This window comes from Cavia porcellus, unplaced genomic scaffold, assembly GCF_034190915.1.
Source record: "Cavia porcellus strain 051 isolate PalLab524CR breed Dunkin Hartley unplaced genomic scaffold, mCavPor4.1 scaffold_1, whole genome shotgun sequence".
NCBI classification, from domain to species: domain Eukaryota; kingdom Metazoa; phylum Chordata; class Mammalia; order Rodentia; family Caviidae; genus Cavia; species Cavia porcellus.
In genome coordinates, this window is record NW_026947484.1 from 232,589,279 (window position 1) to 232,610,450 (window position 21,172).

The 21,172-nt window shown below is 44.8% G+C and overlaps 3 long non-coding RNA genes across 3 annotated transcripts in view; 2 read left to right on the plus strand and 1 right to left on the minus strand.

Annotated features, from left to right (window-relative positions):
* The window catches only part of LOC106028357 (uncharacterized), a 106,801-nt gene that overhangs the window by 70,617 nt on the left and 15,012 nt on the right, over positions 1–21,172 (plus strand). The window lies entirely within an intron of this gene.
* LOC134471548 (uncharacterized) lies at positions 1,649–20,695 on the plus strand. Its single transcript, XR_010040984.1, has 3 exons — positions 1,649–2,097; positions 9,450–9,532; positions 20,377–20,695. It is a non-coding gene; the product is annotated as an uncharacterized LOC134471548 (long non-coding RNA).
* Positions 14,890–16,959, minus strand: LOC134471544 (uncharacterized). The gene is made up of 2 exons (XR_010040980.1): positions 16,734–16,959; positions 14,890–15,125 (listed from the first exon to the last, which is right to left on the minus strand). It is a non-coding gene; the product is annotated as an uncharacterized LOC134471544 (long non-coding RNA).

Genomic DNA, 21,172 nt, shown 5'->3' on the forward strand with positions numbered 1-21,172 from the left:
AGATGAATGGATAAAGAATATGTGAGGTGTTTTTAAATATACAGTGGAACACTACTGTCACAAAAAAAGGATAAATGCAAGACATTTTTAGGTAACAGGATACACCTTGAGACTCTATTTTAAATAAATTGGACACACATGTGTAACTATCATGTTTCTCTGGTGTGAGAAACCAAAAGCATAAAGACCAAAATGTATAATAGAGAGTGGGAAATATGTAGGGAATGTTCAATGGGAAGGGGGACAAAGGAGGAGGGAGGGGAAAGGAAGGGGCGGAAAGGACAAAAAGGGAATAGAAGGAAAAATGGAAACCAAGCTTTTGAAATTGGTGAGAGGAAGAGGGCTTGAAGGGAGGAGAGGAGGACAGGGAAAAGGCCAGGAAGAGATCATCACGGACACAAATTCCTGCTGATGAATGTGAGCCTTGTGTTTATGTACCAATCATGTCCCAATAAAACTAAATTTAAATTACTCAGCTATAAAGAAGGATGATCTTGAGGCTTTTATAGGTAACTGGAGGCAGCTTGAGACTATCCTTAGAAGTGAAATAAATCAGACTCACATTTGTAAATATTGTATTCTCTCTAGTATAAAAATAATAAAAAACTGAAGAGTAATAAGATTCCAAATGTATAGAAGATATTATGATAATGAAAGGGAAAGAAAGTGCTTTAAAGGGTACACCTGTGAGTATGTTTAAGTGTGCTAGGTAGATAACCTACTACTTAGTTTTCTTTAGTTCATCAAACAGAATGGTTTGTACTGTCGGTTGTCTACTTTTTATGCTTTGATTTTGTGACTTGAGCAACTACTTTTAAGATAACAATATGTAATTTATCAACTAGTGATTTCTTACTTTTTTTTTGAAATTCTGTATTTCTACCCTTTTTTCTTTAAATAAAAACAAAGCTAAGTTTAAAAAATGAAAGAAAAAACTACTAAGAGGAAAAAGGTGAATTAGGAAATTGTCCCCCAATAAAGGACAAACTGCTTTGGGGTAAATAATCCTGTATTAGGGGGAAAAAAACAAAACAGTGACAACAGTTACCCAGCATCGTTCTGCCATGTGTGATAACTTTACAAATTCAACAGGGCAGATTTTTTTTCTTTTTCTTTTTTTTCTTTGACAAAAGCCACAGACTGAGCGATGTTCAGAGATTTCTGCAGCTTAGATATCTCGGTTGGGCCAAATGAACTTGGAATATCTCTTTGTTCACTTCAAGTCCAGTCTTCTCTTCCCTGGAAAGTGGGAGCCGTAGCAGGCTGTGGAAAAGCTCTACATCTAGGGCGTTAAACTGTGTTCCTCTGGACTTTGTAAACAGAGGCCAGAGGCCAACTCCAGGAGGAAACGGACATTCTTGGGGAGGCCTGGAAGGAAGCTTAGGTAGGACAGTCAGGCAGCCATCAGTCACCCTGTAAATACAGGAGCCCAAGAACCTGGCCTTTGTCATGGCGTGGACCTCAGGGAGCAGCTTTTCTTGGAGCATACCCATGCAGAGTACAATTAAAGTGCCATAAAGGTTTTGACTCATCAAGTGTTGATTGCCCCAGCATAGGAACTCAGGGGCGATAGTACATCCAGGCCTCTGCTCGGGCTGTCTTAGACTGGATCAGAGAATTGGGCTGTTTGTGTATTTCCTGCCTTCTTTCTACTTGAGTGTACCGAGTCAGGCTCCGTAGGACAGCGAAGTGCTGGGAGTTGCCACAGGGATTATAGATGCGTGTCCGCGTGGGCATTTTCTTGTTTTCCTGGTGTGGCAGCACTGGCAGCACCTGGGACTTGTTAGATATGCAAATTCTCGGGCTCCCTCAGATGTTCTAAACTAGATGGACGGACCCCAGCAATTTGTGCTTTAACAAGGTATCCGGGTGATGCCGAGGACTGCTGCTGTAGGAGGGGCTCAGGGGGAAGAAAGCGGAGAAAGTGGAGCTGGGGCCTCTTTGGGCTGCAGGAGGACTCTGAGAAGGTTGGCAAGCCGTGTCCTGGTTTATCTGGATTGCTGGCTTGAAGGGCCTCTGAGGCATCCTCCCATCGAATTCTGCTTCCTGGAAGGGGAATCCCATCAGCAGGAGGAGCCTTGGGCAGCAAGGGGTGAGGTAGGGAGATTGCAGGGGTTCCTGGGGAGAGGGTTGTCCAGAGAGCTGTCTGGCCTGGAAGGCCCAGGGAGACCACCAGTGCCTAACTTGCAGGCTAGGCCAGGACTGACCTCAGGGTGTGGCCAGCTTTCTCTCATGCTCTTGGGTACAGATTCCAGGCTGTTTGGTTGTCTTTGAGGTATTGATTTCTGCCATGTTACCAGGTAAAGCCCTTCACAGCTGACTTGCATGCACAGACATCCTCAATGAATAATATGCCTTCTGCATAACTGTTCACAGTGTGCTGAGCCTGTTTCCTGCTTTTCCCTACCTGTCTCCTTCCAGAGACTTTTTAGGTCCCGCCAGTGGGGTGCAGTAGGAAATGATGTTCCAGGCACTTGACTGAGCTTTCAGGCTTTTTTTTTTTTCCATAGCTATTTTGGCAACAGGAAGATGAGTGTGTTATCATCAGTAAGGCTTGAGGTAGGAGATGCCTGAGATGCCTGAGTTGGGCACGTCCATTTAGTCAGTAAGTCATAAAAAGTTACTGATTAGAAATCATTTAATGAAAAGTTATTGGTTAGAAATCATGAATCATCTCAGTGCAATGATTAAATTCCAGAACTCAAGTTTTACAACCAGGCGGGGAAAGTTCTGTTCTACACGTCTGGTTTGCACATTTATGTTGAATAACTCACTCGTCCTCTGCATGCATGGTGTGTTGGCCATGGTGGTCGGCACATGCAAGCAGGCCCAGTTAGGCTGGGCTGGAAGGATCTTGGCAGCCAAGGTGAGGATGGGGTTAGACACAGGATCAAGAGGCAGGCACCGGATGCAAGAGGCAGACTCACTGTGGAGTTGGACGTGAAGGAGTTGGCCAAAGAAAATCACTATGTCTGTATCAGCTTGAAAAATGGTGTGGGATTTTTGAGTCCCAGTGTGCCACATGGAAAGGGCCACCTGTTGCTGTTAGTGGGAAGTGTGGCTGGGTGGGCATCCACCTCAAAGTCCATTAGATCTGGAGCTGGGTAAGGTTGTGTGAGGCTTTGTTTAGGGGACCAGCCAAACAGGCTCCAAGCATAGAGAAAAGGCTTCCTAGGAACTAGGGTGGTGGAGCACTGGTGCCTGTTGCAACCGATGTAGGGCTGGAAAGGCAAGTCCAACACCCATGCCCGGCTACACAGTCTGGGATTGGCTCCGGACCAGGAAAGGTGTTCAGACCTGTAGGAGGCAGGCGTCGGTGCCTGAGCTCAGTTCTACCACCAGCAAACACGCGGGTTGAATTCTCAGAGTTTCCAAGGATGTCATGGGTTTTCCAAGCTTTAATTACAGCCTACCTTCTACATCTTTGAGTTGATTCCAGCCTGCCCGGGGCAGGGCGTTCTGGAGCTTTGTTGGCCTCTTGAACTCAACAGGTTACAGAGGAAATCAGAATCAGGCCAAATAGGTTCTGAATCCTGGCTCTCTGCACTTAGATGTTTGATGAGCCTGTCTCTTGGCTCTGCTGAGCCTGTTTTCTTATCTCTGAAAGGGGCTCTGCCTTGTGAAGATTAAATTGGTACAGGGAGGGAAGGGTGAGTCATCTTGCATCATGGAGAAAGCTGGAAATCAATGTGAGTTCCCTTATCTTTTCTCCCTGCCCTGACCCGAGGCTACACTTCTTACTGAGGCTGCAGCCCCTGTCTTGTTTGGAAAACTCAGATGTGTTGTGGGGAACACACATGAACCTGTCTATGTCAGTTGGGTTGTAGACACTGGCTTGGAAGCATAGTATCCAGGTCAGCTTCTTTCACTTGGGGAGCCAGAGGCAATTTTCTTTCTTTCCTATTAGTGAGAATCTATGTCAGATATTCTATCCTAGAGATCAAGTTCAGTCCTCTGGGCATGGAGTCTGCTCTTTGGATATCCATTGCAATTACAGGAAAGGCTGGGATCTGGCCTCACTCACAACACTGATCATGGACAAAGAGTCTGGCTCTGGTTTCATGTCAGGGAGACCACTGTGGGGTGTGAGCGTGGGCACTCTGGCAGCCTTTCTCCTGTGTACCACCAGTTCGGGACAACACCATGCTGTATTCCCCTCTGTAGGAATACATTTCTAATATTCCTGTCACATAACCAGGACATGAATTTTGATTGCACCACTTTAAACCCCCTGCTTATTTCCATATTCCTGTCTCCACTACAGTCTGAGCTGTGTACACTGCTGTAAGTAGAATCTGCCAGAGGAAGGGAAGGGCCCTTGACCTTCAAAATGTAATCCAGCTGCAGGGCTGCCTGGCACAGCAGAGAATCGCAGCTGTATTTAATCTTCTCAGAGCAGAGTGGCTGGAGGTCTCCCAGCATCCTGGCGCCGTGAGGGGAGGCTGGATTTGCCCCAATTATGCATTTGAGCAGAAAAGTGCTCAAAAGAGAGAGTCAAGGTCACAGCGCTGCGGCTGCTTCTAAGTCTTGTGTGTAAGCAGTGTGTGATGTGCCTGTTGTCCTGGCTTAAACAGAAACACCTGAGAGCCTTTGGGTCCCCAGTGGTTTTTGCTACACCAACCGGTAAAGTGCACATGGAGATTTCAGGAAGAAAGGAAGGAAGGATCATGGTTGCAAAGTATGCAGGAGGCCTCCTTTTGCGGTAGGACAGTTCTGGAGGAGGTGGGGAGGGAAGATGAAGAGGAGGGAAGGCGGAGGGGCATGAGAGGAAGGCAGCTGGAAGACTGGCAGTTGGCCACAGCCGAGCTGTTCAGCTCTGCACTCACGGAGCCCCTGCTGTGTGCTGGGGGTAAACTCAGCTTTTAGCACACTTCAGCACCCAGTCTTACTGCTCCACTGCAGTCGACTACTAGAAAGCAAAATAAAGGGTCTTTTGGAGAAGTCACTGTGAGTTTCTGTTGCTTGGGGCATCTCCCCGAATGCAGCTGGGGAAGTGTCTGCCTTGGCAAACTGGCTGTGGCCACGGCTCCTTTCTAAGACGTCAGCGTAAGTCCTGAGGAGCTGGACTGTGTTGATGTTAGCTCTGCCTCAGCTCTGTGGTATAGGGGAGTGTCTAGTAAATATCTGTTGAGTGCACAGGAAGGGAGATTCAATTAACTATTAGGACAAATTACCCCAGAGACTGAGGGATTTCTACCCAGACCTAGCCCATGATACCAGGATCTTTTAAATTTTAATGTGCATATTACTTTCCCAAGGATCTTGTTAAAATCTCACATGGGCCTTACTTCTCAGAGTCATTAGAAAGACTGATGGCTGCCTTACCAGTGGTAGAAGATTGTAGTTTGGAATCCAGAAACTGAGGTTCGCTATCCTGTCTGCAGCTTGCTGAGCTCTGTGGCCCAGGACTGGACAGGATTGCCCTTCACTACTGATCCCGAGAACATTGTTCAGCAGAGTCATATGGTGCGCTCTCCCCTGAATGTCCCTTGTGACCAGGCCTTCCTAAGTGCAGCAGGACCTCATGGGTGTGTGAGGCCAAGGGCTGCCTTTTATGATCTTTAAGGTCCAAAGTTTTCTGTCTTGAGTATTATTTCTGGACAGCTCCAACTAATCTCTGGAATCCAACCCCAGTCATTCACTACCTACATGAGATCTCCACCAGCGTTTTAGCACTGCTGTCCCTACCTTTTCTGTCATAGCCTTTCTGACACCAGTACCTCTGGGTTACCTCTACCACCCCGGCTTGTAGTAGCCCTTTTTTAGTTGCTTTTATTGTGTTGCCATACCGATCTAAAGTATAGGTATCGTGAGTTCCATTTGAAAGAACTGTAAGGACCAGAGAAGTGAAGTCCTTTGTCTGTGGTCTCACAGTAAGTGACAGTGTGGCTCAAACCCATTGCCTCCGACTCCAGGACAAGTGCTGTTATCTGCAGACTTGACATCTGCTCCAAGAAGTCCGACTCCATGGTGCACTGTGGTCTCCTTCCTGGCTTGTATTTTGATGGAAAGGCTTGCTCTGGGCAGAGGGCAGATCCCTTTTATATGGGTACTATGTTCTGCTGAGCCAGAGAAAACTCAGACTTTCTCAGTTTATAGGTAAATTTTGGTGCCAGATCAGAATACTGAGGAGTCACTTGACTCGATGGGATGGATAGGGGTTGGCTGGGGATGTCACTGTCACTTCATAACTTAATTTGTAGGGTAAGCCTTTGGAAGACATTGATTTGTGTTTCTAAATGAATAAAGCCTCCGTCCTGAGCCTTTGATGTGGGTAGAAAGACTCTTAGTCACAAAGGTCTGATAATAAGCGCCTCACAATGTAATAATGAAGTACAGTTTCAAAGAGCCTATTTTATTTCATCTTGGTCCTCTCCATGGCTTTTAAGAGCCAGGACTGGTATTATTATTCCAGGACTGGTATTATTATTCTGCCTTTCTAGATGGATGGGAAACTGAGACTCAGATTCAGGACTTGCCCAAGGCCACAAATCTAGGTCCCCTATGGAGTTAGTCTCAGTGATGATGTTCTTTAGAGTGTATGGGGCACACTGGTTGCTTCTCTTGGGCACCGTGCCACCATCCACTGAAAGATTTATTACCGGCAATTTGCTTATTCTCACAAAAGTTCAAGCCTTTAGAAAGCATGTGAAAATTACCAAACAGAGCAGTCGGAGCTAAGTTGGTTTTCAAAGCGAGAACAGGAGATGGTCCCCCTACTGGGGGGTGGGGGAATGCTTTTAGATATGAGGGGACAGGGAAGACACCAGTCCCGAAACCTAGCAGTAGGCAATGGTAGGCAGAGGGGTGCTGGCCAATAGGCTGGGGTCAAGTCTGGAGGATGCGGAAGAGGCTGGTTACTTCCAGAGTCTTAGTTTTAAGACCTGAGGGCCAGAATTCTGGAGGAAAAATTGTCAGGGAACAATTTCTGGCAATAGTATTGGGACCATCCCTCCCCCCCACAAAAGGTGTGTGTGTGTGCAGATCAGGAGCCAAGAATAGAGCCTCATATTAACTAAGGATTGCTTTTAGATTAGATCCTGGAGAGAACTGGGTTTAAGTATTTAGGTTGGCCGAGTCCACTTGGGTAGGGCAGAGGTCAAAGTGGGGAAAGGGCACAGTAGTCCCTACCGTGAGTTTTGTAGACCTCTGTGGTTTCTCAACCTGACATTCTGCTCTTTAGGGTGCTTCCGAGTGTGTTAGGATGGCTCTGTGCTAATCACGGTGGGAATCCTGGGTCAAGCGAAATGCAGCAGGTGTTTTTAACACACGCTACCTCAGCACTTCAAATAAGCACGTATGCAATGTGAAAGCTTTTTGAAAGCACAATTTGCAAAACTTTTGGTTTTGGCCTAGAGGATAGCATCTCACGGGAAACTGTCCAAGTCTTCCTCCGCGGAGTCGGTGGTGATACTTTTTGTTTCCTGTACCTGGCCCCTGTGATTTTCCTCCTGAGCACACGGGCAGAAGTGTAGCCGCCTGAATAAGGCAGCACAGTGATTTTAGGTCGTTTCATCTGTGACTTGATGTCTTTTCTTTCGGTCTTTTCTTCCATGCCTTGTTAAAACTTGGCTGTTATCACATACTAATATAACTTTTTCTGACTTGGGGGATCGGACTCAGGGCCTTTGCATTAAGCTATACCCGTAGACCTTTTTATTTTACTTTCTTTTGAGAGAGGCTCTCTCTAAGTTTCCCAGGCTGTGCCTCCGCCTCCCCACATCCTGGGTGAGGAATGCACCATTACACCTCACTAATACATTTTAAAGAAGTCTGTGGTGTTTTATACATTGGAATTGGTAGCCTTTCCAACCAACGTTCAAACTATACTGACATTAAGAATAAAAGATCAACATCGTCAAGAGGTGCTCGCCATTTTCTAACTCCCAGGACATATACCACTCTTCTGTTGTCCCAAATAAGTGACATGGAGCATTGGCAGCCAGGCTCTGCTGTGTCTGTGGATCTGTTATCATCCTGTGGGTGACCATTGCCATCTGGCTGCACCTGACAACAGTCCCAAGTTTCTGTTTGGGCTCTGCTCCCTTCCTGTTGCTCCCTCTGACCTGAGTGTCTCCACAACCCCATGTTGGAAAGGTCTGCAAGGGCCTGAGGTACTGTGGTCGACTCCTGTTTCACAAGTTTGGGTGCCCAATGGAATTACCTAGAAGGCTTTGAAAAGCAGATTGCTGGGCCCCACCCTAGGAGTTTCTAATTGAATGAAGGAGTAGGGTTTGGGATGGAGCCTGAGAGTGCCACCAGGGTTACCGGTCAGCAGATTGTCCTTTGAAAATTGCCAATCTGCAATGTCCAAGCCTGGGTCAGTTGGGAAGCTTAGTAAAATGGGTGGTGTGGGGAGTCACTTCGATTGCTTCAAAGCCCGAGGCATTTGAGGACCGGTAAGGACATGACCCCACTGTCTGGCACATGCACACCACAGAAACACAAGCATGACTTAGCAGAGACAACCACACATGCATCACAGGGCTATGACACAAGAATGTGATGCTTGATAACAAACAAAGCTGCTTGCTAGCTTTCGTTGCTATCTGTTCTGCATGCTTGCTTTTCCTTGGGAATTTCACCCCAAAAATAACCCTTCAGCTCCCCGACTCTGACAAACTGCATAGTCGGGGATGAGGTGAGTGTCCCCTCGGTGTTGGTGGAAACTGTGCCTGACAGCGAGGGAGAGTCCCAGGGTGTTGATGGCATGCTTTCCCTGGCCTTGCCCTGGTTACCTGTAGCTACCTCGGGAAGGTCCCCATGGAGCCATCTGAGACGTGGTGAAGGTTTTAGAAGTGATAGACGTGCAAATCCCTCCCCACCACTGTAAGCTTGCAGGGCAGATGGCTTGGTTATTTTTTACTCTTCCACCACGTGGAGCAAGAGGCAGAAGGCCACCTCCAGCAGGAGGGCCAGCCACAATAGACTGAAGGGTGGATACCACGTGGCCTGTGTAACTGTTACTGATAAATGATCCAAACTCTTGGTGAGACAGCCACAAGCTCATCAGCATGGTGCCCTCCAGTGGGCCCATTGTTAAAGTCTTATGGGTCTGTGATGCTGTGGGCTGGCTGTCCCTGCTTGCACACTGAACAGGTCACTGCAGCTGAGAAGTCTCATACATTAAGGGCACCAGCAGACCCACCATCACAGACACCCCACAACTGGAATGCTGTGTACCACAGGCACCTTTATACTCAACAGGTGGCCTTGATGCCAGGGACAGGGACCACAGACCTAGCCCTTGATGTTGAAGTCCTTGCTCAGCATATGACCCAGGCCCCAAATGTCACACACCAGGCTTTGATGTTCTCGTGGATGCAACTTCTCAAATGAGAAAGGGGGTTTTGCAAAACCGAATGGCTTTCAGTCTGGTAACCTCCGTGTGAGGAGGTACTTGCGCCTGCATGCATATAGAATGTTGCATTTATTTCCCTGACCACCAGATACCACTATGAGAAGACTTACAAGAAATGGATGAGGAGGCATCCACCATCCAGGCCTTGCAGCAAGACCCACTCACCCAATGGTAGGAATCCTTGGGATCCATTTGATGCTCAGTAGCAATAAATTGCACTATGGTGGCAAGGAGGTTAGTGGTATGCTTCCCTTTACTGTTGTTGTGGTCTTTGTGTGCATTTGTAAGAAGTGCTGTTTCCCCAAACTCTGAAGGGGCAGGATGTGGGGAACTACTTCAGATTGCTTCAAAGCCCGAGGCATTTGAGGACCTGCAAGGATATAACCCCACTGTTTGGCACATGCACACAACAAGATACACTTACTTATACAGGCATGACTTAGCATAGACAATCACACATGCATCACAGGGCTATGACACAAGAATATGATGCTTGGTAACGGCAAATATATATGCACCAAACAAAAAAGGTGCTTGCTTGCCATCCTTGCTTACGTTGGCTCTGCATGCTTTGTTTTCCTTGGGAACCTCGCGTGCAAAAAATAATCCTTCAGCCCTGCCAACAGGTAGGTTCCTGGTGTCCATCTCAGCCCTACCAAATCAAAACGCTAGAGCCAGTGCTCTGTCTGCCTTTCCCTGGGCAGACTCTGCAGTCCTCTGCCCTCTCCTTTGCCAAATAAGAGTGCTGGGATGCAGACTCCTCCTCCTCAAATGATGGTTGCTATGGAAACCCCATCACCTCCAGTTGGGCTGGGAAAGGTCAGAAAGATTTATATTTGCCATTTGGTTAGTTTGAAGAAGATCTCTATCTGGGTCAATTCTTTTTCCCTTTAACAGAAGTAAAAAAAAATCATTTTTATAACATTGTTTATCACATATTGCTTTCAATGATATCCTATGGTGTATCATTAGCTCCAATTTATGCATTTTCATGCTATGGCTCATAAAGTTTACTAGCGACTCAGAGTCCCATGATTTTCCCATTCTTCAGCACTTGAAGATCACATTGCAGGTGAGTGTAGATACCTTAACTTAAAGGTTAGGCTCCTCCCCTCTTATTGGAGCCAGGCAGGCAGAGCTAATGGTTCCACCTGATCCAGGTATCACTATAGGAATCCCCTGGGCATCAGCCTATACCTCATTTTAGGTAATTTTTTTAAATACAGAAAAATCTCTTATATTACAACTTTCAACAAAGAATTGAGACTAAATATGGATAATGTAAGTGTAGTTAGGTATGCTGAAAAATTAAGTTGAACACAGAGCTTTTGATCTTGCTTGACATAAAATTCCATTGCATGAAACTGGGACTCACTAAAATGAGAAAAAATATTCATTTTAGTATATGTAGTGCTCAAGAAAGCACAGAACAAACCAGTTGTGATTAGGATTTAGTGAAGAGCAGAACTAGAATTTTAAGTCTGTCTATGAAACCTGTGCATCTTGAGACTAGAAAGACTATCAAAATACCATGCCCTAGTAAGGGGCAGGAGAACTGGAACCTCTCAGGTTGCTGGGCATGCTAAGTGGCTTAAGTACTTTGGAAAATAGCTTGGCAGCTTCTCCTAAAGTTCAGTGTATCCTTAAATGATGTAGTAATCTCATTTTTAGATATTTACCCAATAGAAATATACGTCTATACAATGACCATACACAATATTGATAGCAGTTTTGTTTTTAATAGTCAAACACTAGACATTACCTAAATGTCCAAGAACAGGTGAAGGAAAGAAACAGTGGAAAACTCAGCAACAAAAAAGAGCACAATGAAAAAGCATAGCATAGATGAATGTACAAGAGGGAGGCTATGGACAGGTTCTGATTTTAACTTCCGTTTACAGCGGAAGGACGGAGGCCCAAGAATAGCTTGCTCAGCATTAAACAAGCAGCAAGCAGTGGTCTGTGGGGTCTGGTCCTGTCCAGCTCATCCTGGGACCCACCTACCTGATCTCCACGCCAGGTTAAAGCCGGGTCTCTCCTCTTGACTTTGGGCCATCCTGCTGGACCTTTTTCTGACCCCCTTTTCTCTTTGGACGCCACCCACTTATTTTTCCCAGAGTTTTAGACCAGGCTTACTGTCTTCCTCTGCACAGAATGTGACCCTCTGAAAGAGTGACATCATGTGGATTTTTCTCCTTCTCCATCTTTAATCTCACCCAATGTTCTTCCACCAGTCTGCACTCTCCTGCTCCCTCAAACCCTGTCTCTGCCTCCTTTTCTCACTCTGTGTCTGCCTATACCCTGGTAGATTTTTGTCCAGCTTGGTTCTCACACATTTTCTTCAGTGAGGAAATTACATTCTCTATGCTTCCAAAAGTTTTGACAGATTTAGGATGGCAGGATGCCCAGTGCAATCTGAATTTCAGAGAAGCACACATTTTTTGTAATATAAGTATGTCACATGCAGTATTTGGTTATCAATTTTTTTGTTTTGCTTTGTTTTGGGCACTAGCAATCAAACTCACGACCTCATGCTTGCCAGGCACATGCTGTGCCTCTGAGCTAAACCCCGGCCCAAAATGCAGTATTTCGTACATTCTTACACTAAAAAATTATCTGTTGTTTCTCTGAAATTCAAATTTCATTCAGTATCCTATATTTCACATAACAATTCTAGCCTGCCCAGCATGCCGTCATTTTGGTAAGACAGACAGCGTCTGGCAGAAGCCCGAAGAAGACATTTCCCTGAGAAAATCGGTCTTTCCCTGTGTGTCTACCGTGCACGCTCAGCTGGTTTAATCCTCCATCCCTAAGTGTTTCCTCTGGGGCCCCTCGCTCTCTGTACTCGGCACCTTCACTGTGGGACCCCAGCCTGTCGCTGGCTGCCCTCTCGCAGCTGCTCCTTGTCATGTCATTTGGTCCAGCTTCTCCAGTCCAGCTAACCTTTTACAAGAGAGGACGCCGCCCCATGGCGGCCCCCACCCCAAAGGTACCCACTAACTTCCCACATAGCCGCCCCCGGAGACATATTCTGACTCCATTGACTAAAGCCATGTGTAATGGGAGTATTCACTATACAGACCAACCCCAAATAAAGCTGTGTAAAAAAGGAGATATCGAGCACTGGACAGAGGTTAAAATGCCTAGTTCTGATCCAACCCCGATGCAGTCTACAACCACTCAGAGACTACAAGAAACTGGTTAAAGAAGTCCAGACGGGCACTTATTGAGCCTGAAACCTCCACCCCACCTTCAATGACAACAGAATTGTTCCAACCTTTAGAAGTAGTGGCTGAGCTACTTAACAACTCCATTGATAGTAGTTTGTCAATTCCATGCTGGCTGTGTCTGTCCCCAGAGTCCCCCTTCTATGAGGGCTACATTACAGTCATTGATAAACTGACCTCTGATTCCTCCAGATGCAATATGTTTCTTCCCCAATCTTTATGGAAGAGTACCAGTTTAGAAGGGATAAATGGTACCTGCATATATCATTCCAGCCACACAGCCCCAGAATATTGTGACCTTTCTCGCTCCTATAGCATTACAGGAGCTGGTGATACTACTCCCATAGTGGCCCCGGCCAGCCATTGGTGGGCTTGTACATCAGGTTGGTTCCCTTGTATGACTTCGAAAAAGTTTGTAGTTGACCAAGATGAGGTGTGTGTACTAACTCAGGTCCTGCCTAGAATTTATTGGCACTCTGAGAAAGAAGGAAACCAGATTCTCACCTCTGCTAGTCTCCAGATAAATAAAAGGAGTCCGGTTCTTCCTGTTACGGCAGGGATCAGTATATTCTCAGCTCTCGGGTTAGGTGCTGCATCCATAGGAGTTAGTATACACCACTATGACATGCTATCTCAACAGGTAGATGAAGAAATAAAACGAGTTCAAAATGCTATTGAGGTCTTAGAAGACTCAATTAATTCATTAGCTGAAGTAGCTCTCCAAAATCGCAGAGGGCTAGACCTCCTGTTAGCCGAAAAAGGAGGACTGTGCTTGGCTTTAGGAGAGCAATGCTGTCTGTATGCTAATAAGTCTGGGGTGGTAAAACAAAATTTAGCCGAACTCCAAAAAGACCTACAAGAAAGGGAAACACTAAGCGAGAAACTCTGGGATGGGCAGAACAAATGTTCTCCTTCCCATCATGGATGCAAACATAATAGCGACCGTAGCCAGTCCTCTTGGCTCCGTCTGGCCAGGCACAGACTGGCTCTGCCATGGTTAAAGGTCCAGGGCATTCAAGTCATCAGCACCTTCCACTCTGCCTGGGATTGTAGCAGAGACATTAACTGAGATGATTCTCTCTTCCATTCAGCTCTGCTTACTACATGTGAGTCCCAGCAGTAGGTGAGGGTAGACACCAGGCAGGTCTCCGATCCAATAGACCATTGTTGAGTGCATGCCAGACAAAGGAACTTAGAAATGTATCTTTAGTTGGAAAATAGTTTTTTTTTTCAAAAAAGGGCCTATATTTAGTTTTATATTAATAATTGTTTAAGACAAGTAACAAAGCAAAACTTTTTAAAATGTATTTTTATTAGTGCCTATTAATTTTACAAAAATGGGTTTCAATGTGGTATTTTCATACATGCATATAATGTTTTGATCACATCCATCCACTCTCCCCAGGAAATCTTAAGCTACCTGGTGAGATGTTTTATAATTCTTTCCTTTTTTTTTTTTTGTGGGCACAAAACATGTGTAAACCATTTAGACTTCGGCAAACCGAGTAAGAAGTTGTCTATGAGGGTGGCTGATTTATGGCTGCAGTATTTTAGAGGAGGGGGATGATGAGGTATTGGAGTTTGGGGCACGGTCCAGAGGCAAAGTCCATCAATATAGCACCACTACCTGTGAGCACAGCAGTAAAAATCTGTGCACTCATAAATATTGTAGAAGGAAGTCACACACAGCTATCGGAGAAGAAGACAATAGCATATGTAGTCTAAGCTATTCAGACACAGGGTAATAAGGGAATTCCAGGGCTGGAAAGGAACCGAGGTCCCGACTGAGAGAAGGCGGAGAGGAGCGAAGAGGAAAGTGCTGTCTGAAGTTGGATCTGCATGGCTGGGGAAGTGTCTGGCTCCAGGGAACAGAGGATGTAGCCTCCAGAGGTCTCTCTGCAGGGTGCTTGGGGGGGCCCAGTGGGTGACACCTCTGCCTTGTTCCTGACTTTGGCTTCCGCTGGAAGGCTGCTGGGGAAAGGGTTAGAGACAAGCTGGTGTCCCTGCGGCAGCTGCCCCTCCAGCCTGGTGTAGAAGTTTCTGCGAGCTGCGAGCTCAGGTTTAATGTTCTCAAATTTTATATATTCCTGAAGCATTTGGGAATGAGGCAATGCCATGATTACTGTAGGAAAAGATTTATTTTGAGAGTTTGTTGAAACACAAATTTCTGTCTATGTGCATCCCTAGAAATTCAGATTTTGAGGGTCAGGGGAAGGGCCCTGTAATCTGCCTTTTTAATAAGCTCTCCAGATTGTCGGTGTCGCTCCCGGCCGGCAGGAAGAACACGCAACAATATCTGGCGGTGGTCAGGCTTTTCTTTATTCTCTCCTTATACAGTCTGCCCCGAAGCCTCTACCGGTCCGCTCTCCGCGGTTCCTTCCGTGCTTCTTTCTCTACAGTCTGTCCCGAAGCCTCTACCGGTCCGCTCTCCGCGGCTCCTTCCGTGCTTCTTCTCTACAGTCTGTCCCGAAGCCTCTACCGGTCCGCTCTCCGCGGCTCCTTCCGTGCTTCTTCTCTCGTGGTGGGAGAGGCACTCACTTTTATAGGGTTACAGTGGCCAATCAGTTCAAAGCGCGCGATGCGGGCTGATTGGCTAACATCAGTTGTTGCTAGGCAGACTATCTTACAGGGCGGGTTGTTTACCAAGCAGGAAGCAGGAGATAAGCGCCATCTTCCTGCCTCTGGCTCTTGAGTGCTGTGGGCATGCACCATCCTGCCTGGCCATTTCTACTGTTTTACTCACTGTCTGACTCTGTCTCACGCTATCCTTCTTTCGATAGCACACTCGATGGGAGGGGTAATCTAGCTCAGGCTTTGCTCTTTCTTACAGGCCTCACGTCCGCCAAGTAAGGCGACCGGGCTCGGCCACGGCTCCCAACACCAGATGATTTAGTATCAGTTGGATGTGGACTGTACTTGAGTGGATCCTCAGTTCTGTGGAAGATAGTGCATCATGCAGAGCCTCTGCTTAACACAGTATTTTTCTACTATCTATATCCGGTCAAATGCATCCTAAATAATGCCTAATTCTTCTGCATGGCCTGTGAATTTCTTCAGTGTCCCAGACCTAAGTCCCAGTTCATTGTTTGTTTTGTGGCCCTGGATGACACTACAGCCTTCGCATTGTGTCATGTTTTCAGCCCTTTATTATTATTTTTTTTTTTTGAAATGGGTCTCTTTAAATTGCTAGGCTGCCCAGGCTGGCTCAGACAGGTGAACCTCCTGTCTCATTGTGAGGTAGGCTTATATTAGGTTCCTATTAGAAAGTAGCATTTCTCTCCCACCTTCTGATCAGCTCTGACCAGCTTGATGTTCTCCAAATAAGTCCCTGTTTACCTCCTAGCTCCATGCAAGGCTAATACTACTGTGATTATTTTCACCTCCCTGAGTTGCAGCATCTTTCAAAGCCCCGCTACAATGTCCATAGCCTCTGCCCTGAGTTTGCCAGAGTTTCCTCTTTCCTGCCTTAAACAGCTCCTTCTGTGAATTTGTATCACAGCATCCATAAATGACATTTCTCTGTCCAGCCCAGAGATTCTCAATGTTTTGTGGCCACTACCCAGGATAGACAACATCCTCTTCCACCTTAGGGGACAGTCCCATGGTCATTCTCAGAGTCCAAAAACCAGCTTCACCTGAAGACTGTCCTCTTCAGCTTGGGAGAGCTCAGAGAGGGGTTGCGAGTGTAGACTGACAGATTGTAGGGATACCATACACAGTTCCCCGGGAATTCAGGCAATTCAGTCAAGAACCAAGCCTAATCTGAATCAGGATCCCTTCGGGTATGGGAGGAAAATACTAAATATCAATACTAAATATTACTATTTACACATATTTTTTTCCACCTAAAAGGAAGAATTTTGCTTTCCTAGTATTTTAGATTTAGCATCTCGCATATCATAATACCATATAGGCAATTTCCTCTTTTAGCATGTTTGCTGTGAATGTCCCCCCAAATCACAGAACTAACAAGTAACAACCAGAGTTTGAAATCTGCCTGGTAAGTCATTAGAGAAATTAAATCAACAAGGAAAATGGCAGAGCCTGCAGCCCTCTCACAGAAAGGACTCTGCCCAGCCCCATTACAAAATAAAAACAATGATGATCTAATCAGAGGCGACAGGAAGACACATCATTGGACTTACCCAGAAGTCTGTATTGAGCGTGACTGATGTGTTTCCCTCCACAGCTTCCCTAGGCATGGCTGGTGCTCGGCACAAGCTGGTGATGAGAAGCATAAACGGACCTGCAGAACATTAAAAAATTACATAGCTGGTCCATGTTGACAAACCAGCACATTTAAAACAAGAAATATTTGAAATCCGAGAATTCTGAATTCAACATCTTGCAAATTTCATTTGATGATGTCACCAATGCTTAAAAGCTTTTTCTTTTCTCATTTCCCCTCCCCTTTTAAGTTTCTCACTAGCAGTGACAAAGTGCCACGTACCGTAATAACTAAAGGAAACGAAGAAAACCACACAGCAAATAGAAGAATAAGCATTTCCCTGCCCGCACTGTCGGAGGGGCATGGGAACATTCCCAGCTGTTAGAGCAGATTATGAAACATTTGGCTAAAATACAGTTAGCCTAAGATACTTGTTGGATTGTTTCAGCTATGAAATAGACTCGCTGCATGTGGGTACCATTAAATGTTTTCAAATGTACCACTGAAGATATAGCCTCAGAAAAATTAATTCTTTAATAAAAACTATGATTTCTGGCTGAGGGTGGGTCTCAGCAGTTAGAGACGTGCTTGCTTACTTAATGTCTGTTGTAGGGACCTAGGTCCAGTCCCTAACACCGGGTGTAAAACTTTGCTTTGGAAAAACCTGGAAGTGTCTTAATAGTCACTGCTTTTACTAGAATACAGAGATTCTTGGGTGAAAATACAAATACAGAATTGTAAATGAGATTCTTTTGCTGTGTTATTTACTGGCAACAGCAGAGCCAGAAGTGTGGTAGGATACCATCAGTGTGTAACTGTTACAAAGACAAGACTTTCCGGGAACATAGAATTCTAACAGTGCTTTATGATGAGACACAAAGTCGCCATGAAAATATTTTTGGCACAGAACTCTTTTTTTTTTTTTTTTTTTTTGGATTACATATTGTCATCTTAGAAATAATTGTTCAAGTCACAAAATTAAAGCTTGTAAAGTGGACATTCCATCAATGATACTGCAAACAGTTCTGTTCAATGATCCAATAAAACTCTGTGATATCATTTTCTATCTTATACACTTAAATATACATGCAGTTATATAGTATAGAGCACTTTCTTTTCCTCTCTTTTGTACAATGACTATTACACATTTTGGGTTTCATTGCTCCCATGGTTCTTATTACTTTTTTTGGAAGAGAGTAAAACCAAATGTGACATAACAGAACAGAATCGGTCAAGTCAAAAGGGTGGACATAATAGATAATGTAAAAACATAATACAAGGTGATCAACAATGGTTACCATAATGCCTCCCGCTATCTCTAATAGAATTGCCTATATCGTTAGTTACAATACAATTGAACAAAATAGTAAAGAATAAAACCGACAAAACCAAAACATTGGAGACATTGTAGGTCTTCAAAAGTAGATAAAAGTCAACGAGAATGGGCGTTATAATGAATCTCATTATCTTCACAGCTGATGCCTAAATTTTCGAACCTGATACTATCCAGCAAAACAGAATAGGGGAACATCAGTTAAAAACCAGATGGTGAGAGCAATACAGGGCTTTAAATCGAGGTAATGGAAAGTCAAAGTGGGTTACTATAATATATCCTGCTATTTTTTTCCTTTAATTAAATGGATAAAAATAAAAAAGTAAATAATGGACTGGAGATTGAGATAAAAGAGGGCATAACAGCGAAACAGCACAGATCAAAACATAACCATTTAAGCAGAATAGTGTTTCACCACCAGATAATCCTGACCTAAAAGTAGTTACCATATTATCTCTTTCCTTGAAATCTTTGAGTACAACTTCGTATACTGTAGCATTAAGTATATCAAAACAATGTAAAATCATTTAAGAGAATGACAGCATTACAGAGCATTTAGAATCGACTAACAGAAAATGAACAATGGTTTCTGTATAATCTCCTTGTCTTTAAAAGGTTTTTGCTTATACTATCGTACATAATAAAATCCAGTAAGATACAACCTATTTGGACCATTGGAGACAGAAGGACAAAAGCTAGATGAGACTTCAAAACAAGATGATACTAAATCAGTATTACCTATTAAGATGTCATTTTCTCCAAAATAGCTGTTCCTATCATCCAATCTTCTCTGCCTCATTTCTGTTGAGCTCTTATTCTGTCAGTAGCTGTCAGTTTGTCTTCTTCACTTTGTTCTCTGCTCCATTCATTGTGGCCTCCATTATTTCTGGATTCTTTGTATTTTTCTTTTTTTAGAATATCCTGCAATATTCTCTGTAGAGTTGAATTGGTGGTTGCAAATTCCCCCAGTTCCTCTTTATCCTGGAAGCACCTTGTTTTTCCATCAATTTCCAGGGACAGTTGTGCAGGATATCTCAATCTTGGCTGGAGATTATTATCTTTCAAAGCTTGAATTATTTCCCCCCATGCTCTTCGTGATTTGATGGTTTGTGCAGAGAAATCTGCTGTAATTCTGATGGGTGCTCCCTTGTAAGTGGTCTGTTTCTTGTCTCTGACAGCTTTTAATATTCTGTTCTTGTATTGAATTTCTGGAATTTTTATTATTATATGCCTGGGTGTTGCTCTATTTGGGTTGTAGGTAGCTGGGGTCCTGTATGCCTCATACATCTGAGTATCTTTACCTTTTGCTAAATTAGGAAAATTCTCCTGGATTATTTCTGTGAGTAGCTTTTGTAGTTCATTTGTTTGTGTCCCTACTTCTTCTTTTATGTTCTTAATCCTTAAGTTATGGATCCTCTTATCATCTTCTTGTCTTTGTATTATTGCTGTTTGTTTCTTTGTTATTTTTAAGAAGTTTTTCATTTCATTCTCCCATATTACAAGTCTGCCCTCCAGTTCAGATAGTCTGTCCTTAGTTTCTTTCAAGCTGCTATGCCAGTCTTCGATAGACTTCTTAGTTTCTTGGTAGTCCCTTTGAACCTGCTTCACGTATTCTATGCTTTCCCTGTTTTCTCCATCAAACAATTCTCCCCTCTTTTTCTGTTCTTCCATTCCACCATCTGTTTTTTCTTGGGTGGTGCTTAGCATTTCTCTAACTATTTTGCATACTTCTAGCTTCAGGTCGTTGATAACTTCATTCCTGAATTGGTCTATAATGCTCTCTATATGGCGCCTTATGTGTAATGGTGCGGTGTCTGCTATTGCCTGTTTCTCAGAATTGGGGGCCGAGGAGCCTTTCTTGTTGCTGCCTCTTCCCATATTCTCTGTTCCTTATATATGCAAGCTTATATGAGAGGCCCAGCTTCTCTCCCTGTCAGCCGCAGCCTGATTGAATTGCGCCGGTTAGGTGTTCCCACTCACCGCTGCACACCAGGCAGCCTACGTGGGGCCCGCCCCTCCCGGCCTCTGTCGGGCTCTGGGATCTGGGTTGGGCCAGCCTACGGGGTCCACCAGCAGCGTCACGCAGGCCAGGCACTTTTCACCAATCCCGCCCGAGAGGGGAATGTGTGGCTGGAGTCGCCACCGTGCCCTGCTCCTGCAGGACTGCCCAAGCCCAGAAAGTCCTCCGCTGGAGTCAAACTGTGGTGGAGTGTCAGTTTCTCTCACTCACCTCGCCACTAGTCAGTGTACGCCTCCTTGTCTGTCCTGTTTTCGACTCTGTTCACAGACTCCCGTTCCCAGAGCTTCTGCACGTCTCTCCTTGCCGAGCCGCTGTGGAGGCAGCCAGCCACCGCGTGGCGGGAAACCCAAATCGCAGCTTCCAATGGCGCAGGGTCCAGCCTCAGCAGCGAGACTTTTCTGTTCCTGTTTTAGCACCAGGACTGCATTCCAAGTTGGTTTCTCTCAGCCGAGTTCGTTCCTGAGTCAGCAGAGCATAACTCCACCTGCTTATGTCTCTTTAGTCCGCACCATACCTGGCTTCTGAGCCTCGTTTTCAGAGAGCCTCCGGTAGTTGCTGTTATCTGTCCGCCATGTTCTCCCGGAAGACTGGCACAGTACTCTTAAGTGTCCTTAAGCTTGAAGATGAATTACGCGTTTTTAACCATAAATAACTTGTTTTAAATGTGCTGGCCTTCTCTGGTGACTACTAGTCAGTAATGTGTTATCTAACACATATTTTCAAAAATACAAACTCACTCGCTAAGAATGGGGAGGAAACAATTGCTTTTTGAATGGCAGGAAAACATTTTTTAAAAATGAAAATCAGGCTGGTATTAGGGAATTTGTTGCTTTTATATGATGCTACAGCTGAAAATGATCAGAGCTGACAATAAAAATCTTGGAAATAAAATTTTCAAATGTCTTTCAAAAAATTTCAAAATGAAGCGTATCAGTGAGATTAGAACCCTTTGCAAAAATGCAACATCTTCCAATCATTTGGTCCACCCACCATGCACAAATTGACATCATTGGCAGAAGAGTAATTTATGACTGACATTTCAACAAAAAAGTCTTTATATAAT